Genomic DNA, 9784 nt, shown 5'->3' with positions numbered 1-9784 from the left:
CTGCAGGAGTGGTGGGGCACACTCTTGAGCCATGACATAACCACTCCCGATATAGCCAAGCATAGGAGCTTTGGATAGGCCTCACCATCATCATCCATAAACACATGGCCATAGCCCTGAATGTATTCATATGTATATTCATATATGTATAAATATGTATGAATGTGTGAAATTCTGAAAGTAAATTAGAAATATTTTGTTTTAAAAAAGAACTTGGAGTGGAAGCCAGGCATGAGAGAGCATGCTTCTAATCTTAGTACTCAGGAAGCTGACACTGTAGGATTGTGAACTCAAGGCTGGCCTGGGATACACAATGAGATTCTATTTCAGAGACAGAGAGAAAGAGCGAGAGTGAGAGCGAGAGCGCGAGCGCGAGCGAGAGAACGAGAGAGTTTAATGTTCCTACAGTCACAGGAGGAAAATGGACAACATGCAATGTTTTAGTGGGGGTGGTGGTGGGAGGTGGACAGCACAGGCAAATTGAGCCCAGAAGCCCACATTCCTACTCTAGTACACTAACCCTGAATGCAGAAGTAGGTTTTCCCCAGTAGAATCAAACACTCATCTACTGAGTGAACCTGAGTAGGACAGATCGGGGCCCAACAACTCATGGTTACCTTCTTATAGAACCCCAAGACTTGCTGCTGCCCTGGTACTTCTCAGCTGCTGCCGTGATGATCACCCCCCCAACCCCTATCACAGACTATGGAGGCCACTGACTGCCAGAAAACCTGGAATTCCTTGAGTTCTCTTCTCCATTCTTGTCCACATCTAAATGTCCCTGCCTTACTACTCTGAGCATGGATGTCCATCTTTAAAGAATTTCTCCAAGTCTTTATTCACTAGACTCATGCTAGGAACTGGTGAAGTTAAGAACCACACAAAGAGCTGAATCTTCCTTCAGGAAAGCAAGCCCCTCGCCGGGCAGTGGTGGCATCCCAGCACTTGGGAGGCAGCGGCAGGCGGATTTCTGAGTTCGAGGCCAACCTGGTCTACAGAGTGAGTTCCAGGACAGCCAGGGCTACACAGAGAAACCCTGTCTCAGAAAAAAAAAAAAAAAAAAGGAAAGGAAAGCAAGCCTCTGAGACCTGAACACCTCTTCAGTGAACCAGTGAAGACTGGAGCTGCACCTGGGTGACTTCACATAGCTACATTGCCCAAATGAGCATATGAAATCTATCAAGAATTGAAGACCATGGAGCAAACATGTCCCTGGTCAGCCATGAAGAAACAGAAATTGGACAAGACACTCTGGGAGATGCCAATAAGGAGAGGCTCAACAAGCGTGTGAGACTTACAGCTTCTGCCCGTAGGAGATATCTATGAGAGTGCTGATCACAGGGTGAAGCAAGGGGGGCTGCAGGGACTGGTGGTTCCCAGGGCACCCCTCTAACAGACTGTATTACCTTCTCATTGCTGTTACAAGATACTTGACAAAAGCATCCTTAAAAAGGTTTTGTTTTGGTTCTCAGCTTGAGTGTGGACAGGAAGGTGTGGTGGCAGGAGCTTGCCCAGCTAGTGACAACTCATCTGCTGACAAGAAGCAGAGGGTACTGCTGTTACTAGGCATGCTTTCTTGTTTGTATTCAGTAGAGGACCCAAACCAAAGGGTCCATATTCAGGGTAGGTCTTCCCTCTTCTAAATCTTTCTAGAAACATGTGCATAGTCACACCTGGCACTATGTTTCTATGGTGATTCTACATCCAGTCAAATTAACAATGAAGTTTAACAACCATATAGGCTTCATCCTTCTCCCTTTCATTCCTAAGCCACCCTGCTGCTCCACCTCCACTCTCTGCCTCCAGGAAGCACTGACTTGAAAGGACTGAGAGTCAGCTACCCCCAAGGCAGCTTCCAGTCCCTCTCCGCACCCTGGTGTCTTTTGTGCCTGGCGATAAGAGTCGTTGTACTAGCTTTCTTCCACATTCTAGGGACACAAGATAAACTTCTCAATTTGCTTCTTTCTCAAGCCAAGACTGGGGGAACTGTGAATCCAGCTTGCGCTTACCCTAACATCTGCTGTCCTGCCAGCCAACCACTGGAAACAGCAAATGAAGAATCCACTTTCTTCTCCTACCGTTTCATTCATCAACTTTCTGCTCTCTGGCTCTCCAGAGAGACTTCAACACTCCAGAAGCTAAACCATCACCACTAAGCATAAACCGTGGGTTGTTTTCGCAAGTGCTCTACATGGCAACAAAACCGTAGCATCTCTGGGGCGAATTTCTCCGCAGACTGCTCAGCACCACCTTGTCAAATGCTTGAGGGTGACCTCCAGCTTTACCACTTCAACTTTAAAACTTCCATTTAGGGTTTTATCAGTTATGGATTGGCAGTCAAGTACACTTTGGAAGCCCAATTACAATATTTGTGAGGAGAGTTGGGTGAACCATGACTTCCAGGATTCACCATGTCTCCCACTCCATGCTCTTTCTAGAACTAACTTCTCCAAACTTCTTTGAAAAGAAGGTAGAATTTCACATACCACAACTGCTAAAACTGCATACAAAGTTGTAACAGGTGTGTTCCCAGAGTCTGATGTTCGGATTCCACATGACTTTTAGGATCTGGAATGTGTGAAATCTATTTTGAATGTTTGGCAGCACCCTTGGCTTACTGGATAACTCCGGATTATGTTTTGTTCAGGCAGAATGACTAGTCCCTCTTTAGATGTCTTTGCAACCAGTGTAAGTCAGAATTGTTCATTTTTCTATGATTAATAGCAATCTTGGTGGCAAGGCCAAGGGAACTCTGTTTATGTGGCAAATGGTAGGTATTCAGTAAATGAAATAAGCATATGAACCTCAATAAATTATGAATTCTTCTTGCTGCTGGAACTTTTCTAGCACTGGAATGTGATTGTTGATGCAAAATATAGTTTTCACTTTAAAAAGAATAAGGGAGCTTATTCTGAGCTTATAAACAAGGCACACTTTTAATTCCAGCTCTTGGGACAGCACTTTGGAGGCAGAGGCAAGCAAATCTCTGAGTTCAGGGGTTGGGGGGAGCAACTTGGTCTACAGAGTGAGTTCAGGATAGCCAGGGCTATAAAGAAAAACTGTCTCAAACAAACAAGCAAACAAAACAAACAAACAAACAAACAAATGCCAACTGATCATGATCTAAGAAATGACTTTAGGCTGCTCTGCATAACATGTTTCACCACAGAAGTGGTAACATGACTTTTTTTTTTATTACAGAAGAAATCATAAGACATTTGCTTAATGCATTGTTGGGGAGTGCTAGAAAAGGCAGGTTAAGGAAAAGTGGAGAAAACCCAGCTCTAAGTCTTAGATGCTACTGGATGACACTGCAAACTTTAGGATTGGTGTGACCCAGTGGTTTTCATTCTTTTTTTCTTTTTCTTTTTCTTGGGGGGTTTTTTGAGACAGGGTTTCTCTGTATAGCCCGGGCTGTCCTGGAACTCACTCTGTAGACCAGGCTGGCTTTGAACTCAGAAATCTGCCTGCCTCTGCCTCCCAAGTGCTGAGATTAAAGGCGTGCACCACCACCGCCCGGCAACCCCAGTGGTTTTCAAAGAATACATTTCTAAGATTTTTACCTAAGAACCAAAGGATGTCAGATCAGACACTGGGGTGGGCAATGAATGGCCATTCCAGAGACCATTTGTCTCTGGACCATTGACATTCTTACTCCTCACAGGCCACTCAGTCTTTTGAAAGAACACTTTATCTCTCTTTGGAGATAGCATAACTCTTTAGCGATAAGCAATGACTGGAGTACACCATTGCTTGGAACTCACTTGACATTGGTAGCTACTTGCTTTAGATGGGTGCAGAGGAAGCCATCCCTCGAGGCTGAAATAAAAAATCCTTGGTTATGGGCATTTGAGTATTCCCATGGCCAGTGGTGTGTGTCTGGACTGAGTGTTTCCAGGGGCTTGCTGTCTTGTTCACAGTGTTGAAGGAATGCACATAAACATTACAGCAAGGCTGGGCAGTGGTGGAACATGCCTTTAACCTCAGCACTTGGGAGGCAGAGGCAGGTAGATTTCTGAGTTAGAGGCCAGCCTGGTCTACAGAGTGAATTCCAGGAAAGCCAGGGCAATACAGAGAAACCCTGTCTCGAAAAAACAAGCAAACAACAACAACAACAACAAAAACCCAAAAACAAACAGAACAGCATCGGATGGCAAGACAAAGCTGATGTGTGAAACCCTCAGCTATCTCAGCTAGAATGCTCAAGAATACCTGCTTATTGCTAGGGGTTTCCTTTTGTGAATCTCCAAGGGGTGGGAGGTGGAGTGTGGGTAGTTTTCTGTTTTGAGTGATTGGCTTAAGTATATAAATTTTTGTTCACTGTGTAATGTCCTTTGCCATGATGCATCTGACTTTAACCTATGCATACATTGAATCCTGCAAAGTCATATATGATAGTAAGGAGATGAATTTCTGTGGATGTTTGCTCAGAGGACATGGTTTACCTTATGGTGTGTGCACCTCAAACCAGTGCAGGCTGGATTGGCACACTGTTCCTCCTTCCTAGATATGTTCCAGGATGCGTTTGGCCACAAATGAGGAGTTACAAAGGGGTTGCTAGGAAGCTCTAGGAACGGCCAGATTGCTTTGTTTGGAAAGCGATGTGGAGGTGGCTCCATGTAAGTGCAGCTTGCAGGTTGCTAAGTGCTTTGTTAGGAGGTGTGTTTGTGTGTGTCTACCTCAAGCCAAATGGCATCCCGGGTTGGTAAGTTAGCACTATGCTTGCCTGCCTCAATCTCATAAAGTATATATGAATAGTAAGTATATTTTTTTATTGATAATCTGCGGCGTTGCCTGATTATAGCATATCTATCCTCTGTGCCTATGTGTGTACGTACACATGCATGTGTCTGTGCGCGTGTAAAAGAGAGAACAATATCTTAAGTATTTTTGCCTGTTTAAAAAACAGTCTAGAGATTTTAGAGATCATGTGAGTTCTGCACTCAGGCCAGTGACCACCATGAGAGGAATAACTCTTCGGTGCCCTCTGGCTGTCTTATAGCAGAATTGGGAGGATGTCTGAGCCCCCTTTCTCAGATGCCTCTGTGTCCATGCTAATCAGAACCTGCAGATCTAAAGACCTAGTATTAGTCATCATTTTTTTAGTTCCCTGGGTAGCACATGATACAATCTTGTGTCTACAAAAACTGCAGCTAAGGAGAGTGGGGAAAAACAATTTTAGAATCAAGTGATCTCTGATTTCCATCAGAAAAAAACAACTCAGAGTGGGAAATTTTTGACTCTTGCTTTAGAGAAAGCCCTGGGGACTGTAATGATGATTCCAGAGTCCATAGAGACCACAGAAGTCTCTGTCATTACCAAATGGGAAGTTAGAATTAATATTTTATGTCTCATATCAAACCCCAAATCTAGTTCAAACCCAGAGGACTGGAGATTATTTGAGATGGAGCTCGGTTTTTCTTGCTTATTGGTCCATATCTTGTTCCCACGCTGTGGCTCATCTGTTTTCTGACCTTTCCCCTTTCCGTTTAAACAAAAACATACGCAGGAGTAGAGTAAGGAAACAAATTAGAATTCAAACACAAACTGTATTTATAGTTTTCCCCAAACTCAGTCTCTCTCTGTTAAGGTGCCTATTTAACTAACCATTTGCTAAAACGGACTCCAGGTTCTCCCAGCATCCCTCAGTCCCGACAGTCCCTACCTGCTATAGGGCATGGCTGACTTTCCCCTGTCCTCTGTTCTCTCTCTCTCTCTCTCTCTCTCTCTCTCTCTCTCTCTCTCTCTCTCTCTCTCTCTCTCTCTCTCTCTCTCGTTCTCTCGTTCTCTCGCCCCCCTCTCTCCCCTCCCCCACCCCCCGCGCACCCTCTCTCGCTCTCCCTCCCTCTCTACCCCTCCTCAAATTTAAACAATTAGCTTATTAAAGTCGTAGAGGTGAATGAAACCTCAGATTACCTGAAATGGAAGGCACCGCTACTTAACATGCTTAGGAAAAGCAGCGTAAACTCGAGCCTTTCAAGAGACCTTTTCCAGCTCCACAATCTGTCAAGAGGCCCTGCACAAAAACCGCTCGCTGGCTTCTGGCACTTACACCCAGCCCCAAGGCTGCGTGTGAAGCTTTTCTCCACTAGAAGGAGCTTTATGCCTTAGATAACAGCAATTTTCAAGACAGGAGACAGAGGGAGAAAAAAAGGGTTATAAAATAGCCTTTGCCTTCTACTACTGGTAAACAAGGACCCCATCCCTTAACAACCACAATAGCAACATTTTGGTGGTGGGTGGGGCGTGTGCCCCCCCTCCCCCAACCGGCCAATTTGTAAGTAGAGGTCAGAGGACAGCCACCTCAGGCTATCAGTCCTCGCCTTCCACCTAGTTTGAGAAGAATCTCTGGTTGTTTGGTGCTATGTACACCAGCCTATCTGCTCGGTGGGCTTGTGGGAGTTCTCCGTTTTCTACCTCCTATCTCACATTTGGATTGCAGATACACGGGACTTAAAGTAGGTTCTGGGAATCAAACTCAGGTCCTCATGCTGTAAGGCAAAGTCCTTGTCCACTGAAGGATTGAAATCCTAGAAAACAGGGATTCCTTAAATGTGCGTGAGGGTGAGCACTGAAAGGGCTGTGGATTAAAGGAGTTCCTATGCAAGGTTTTGACAGTTAATAATGAAGTGACAGTGGGTTCTCTGTTTGTTTGGCTGGTTTTCTGAGACAGGGTTTCTCCGTGTAGCCCTGGCTGTACTGGAACTTGCTCTGTAGACCAGGCTGGCCTCAAACACATGGGCCACCACTCCAGCTGTGACTTAAGTTTATAAGGTTAACGAAGAGAAAAAAGTTACACATAAAAATGTAAGTGTAAGACAAGAGAATGAAGAGCAATAGATAGCTTCACTTATCAATGTATACAGTTAGTAACTGAGACAGAAATTTCTTTCCAATCAATTGTATGTCTAACTAAAGAGTAATTTAAAAAGATTGTTATAGCCGGGCAGTGGTGGTACAAGCCTTTAGTCCCAGCACTTGGGAGGCAGAGGCAGGCGGGTTTCTGAGTTCGAGGCCAGCCTGGTCTACAAAGTGAGTTCCAGGACAGCCAGGACTACACAGAGAAACCTTGTCTTGAAAAGCCAAAAAAAAAAAAAAAAAAAAAAAAAGAAAGAAAGAAAGAAAGAAAAAAGATTGTTATAACCATATGACTTTCTTATAAAATCAATGTGAAAGATTTTATTTAACTAATTAGTGAAAAAATAGTGATTTATTAGAATTTTATCAGAGAGAGAAATGTTGAAATTAAATTACAAATAGGTACAAAATACATCTTTTCAAAAGACAATAATTTCATTCTACTGGCAATTTGTATTTTTAGATAGAAGAATCATTTGTGTGTGTGTGGTTTTTTTTGTTTTTTGTTTTTGTTTGTTTTGTTTTGTCTGTTTTTTTTTTTTTTTTTTTTTCCCCGAGACAGGGTTTCTCTGTGTAGTCCTGGCTGTCCTGGAACTCACTCTGTAGACCAGACTGGCCTCGAACTCAGAAATCTGCCTGGCTCTGCCTCCCAAGTGCTGGGATTAAAGGCATGCACCACCACTGCCTGGCCAGAAGAATCATTTATAATACTATTAGTTCATTAAAATTTAACAAAGTTGTAAAATAGTTTCAGTAAAACCTTGAAAAGTGTCCCAGACAAGACTGCCAATAATCTTAAGAACTTCATTTTTTTACCTCTTCCTTCCTCCCTCTCTTCCTTTCTTCCTTCCTTTAGTGTGTGTGTGTGTGTGTGTAGATGTGAGTGTGAGAGAGCAGAGGTAGGAATAGGTGTCTTTCTGAATCATTCTCTACCCTTTCTGAAGATGTTCTCTCACTGAAGTGGATCTTGTCAATCTGAGGGGTAGGGGTATCCAATGAGATTCAGGGTCCCAAGTGTCTCTGTCTTGCCTCCCTGCAAGCTCCAGGTGCAGGCTACTGCTTTTTGTTGGGTTCTGAGCATCTAACCTTAGGTCCTTATGGATGGAGCACATCAACTGAGCCTTCTCCCACACCCATTCCATGTTTTTGTGTGTGTGTGTGTGTGTGTGTGTGTGTGTGTATGAGCTCACATGATAGCATAGCTCACATATAGAGGCCATAGGACAACTTGCAGGAATAAATTTTCTCCTACCATGTGTGTCCTGGGGATCAGACTCAAGTTGCCGTGTATATAAAGTGGCAAGTGCCCTTAGCTGCTGAGCCATCTCTCTGGCCAACCTTTTCTTAAAGTTCATATTCCTTCTTTTGATTAAAATTCTTTGGTAGAGCAGCTCTGATGATAGATTAAGTTATTCACCTCTGTATCTCTAGAGCTTGCTAGCTGTTCTGGGTACATCGAAGCTTGTATTAGAATATTGGAGGCCAGTCAGTGTCCAGTTGAGCAATTAGAGCCGACTGCTAATGAGGGAAACCCAGATGCCTATTAGATCTGAATCACAGTCCCTTGGGTTACATTGGTTCCAGCTCCTGGCTGTGTTACCCATGCTGGCTGTGCTTTCACAGCTGTGCTGGGTGCAGGGTAGCTGTTGGCTGATCTGGGTCCTTGAGTGGCAAGGCTTGTAGACTAGACTCCCAGACTTCAAGGCTTATAGCTCCAAGCACCACCCCCTTTTCATAAATGAGCCAATCAAGTATTAGACATCATTACAACATTTGGGAACAAAGTGTTTGAGGGATTTTCCACAGTTTCAACATCACTGCTCCTCCCAATTTCTTTTCTTCTTTGTGACTTACATGTCCTTTGTCTACTCCCACTCTTCCTCATCTTGTTTTACTCTTTCTTAGTCTCTTCTATAGTATTTTAGGCTTTACCCACACTTACACCCATTTATATATAATTGTGGTACATGCACACACATGTGTATGTGTGTATGTATATTTGTGCATGTGTGGATTTTTGTGTATGCATGTGCATCTAGTATCCACATATGGGCAGAGCATGTGTTTTTCTCGTCTTTCTGAATTTGGGTCATCTTGCTTAACATTATAATTCCCAGATCCAGCAAATTAAATGATTTCATTTTTCTTTGTAGCCGAATAAAATTTCCATTTTTTTAAATAAATAAGTCATATCTTCTCTGTCCATTCCTGTGTTGATGGACATCTAGACTGGTTCTATTTCCTTGCTATTGTGAGTAGAGCAGCATTGAACATGGATGAGCAAGTGTTTCTACCGTAGGATATGGAGACCATTGTTTATATGCTGAGGAATGTTATATCTGGATCATACTATAGTTCTGGTTTTCATTTCTTAGATACCACCACAATGGTTACCATAATGACTGTATTAGTTAGCACTCCCATCTGTAGTGAATAATAATCCAATAATCTTGTTTCTATTTTTCACAGTTTTCCCTGACAGTTTAATTATAAAATGTAGATTATCTTTATTTCTTTGTCTGTCTATAAGAAAAACACAGACAGGGAAGAAACATCATAAGTAGATATTGTTCCAAGAAAGTGAGAAATTGATTGTCACATAGAAACCATGAAGGAAAGAAGAGAATTGGCCACATAGAGAAAATATCTTTTCAACTTTGCATGCAATTTGTAGCTCATCATCCATATGGTTGTCATCATTTGCTTGTTAGACATGTGGAATCTCAGGCCCTGTGACATCATTTGCTTGTTAGACATGTGGAATCTCAGGCCCTGTTCCAGTTCAACTAAAACAGCATCTATAGCTTGCTAAGATTCTCAGGTAATTTGAGTGTACCTTAAATTTCTGAAAAACCTTAATCCACATTCTCTATTTACTATAAAGAGACTATTTAGGACCTGGATGTATCTAATCATATCCATAGAC

This window comes from Grammomys surdaster, unplaced genomic scaffold, assembly GCF_004785775.1.
Source record: "Grammomys surdaster isolate TR1022 unplaced genomic scaffold, NIH_TR_1.0 242, whole genome shotgun sequence".
Classification (NCBI taxonomy): Eukaryota; Metazoa; Chordata; class Mammalia; order Rodentia; family Muridae; genus Grammomys; species Grammomys surdaster.
This window is presented reverse-complemented; position numbering follows the sequence as displayed.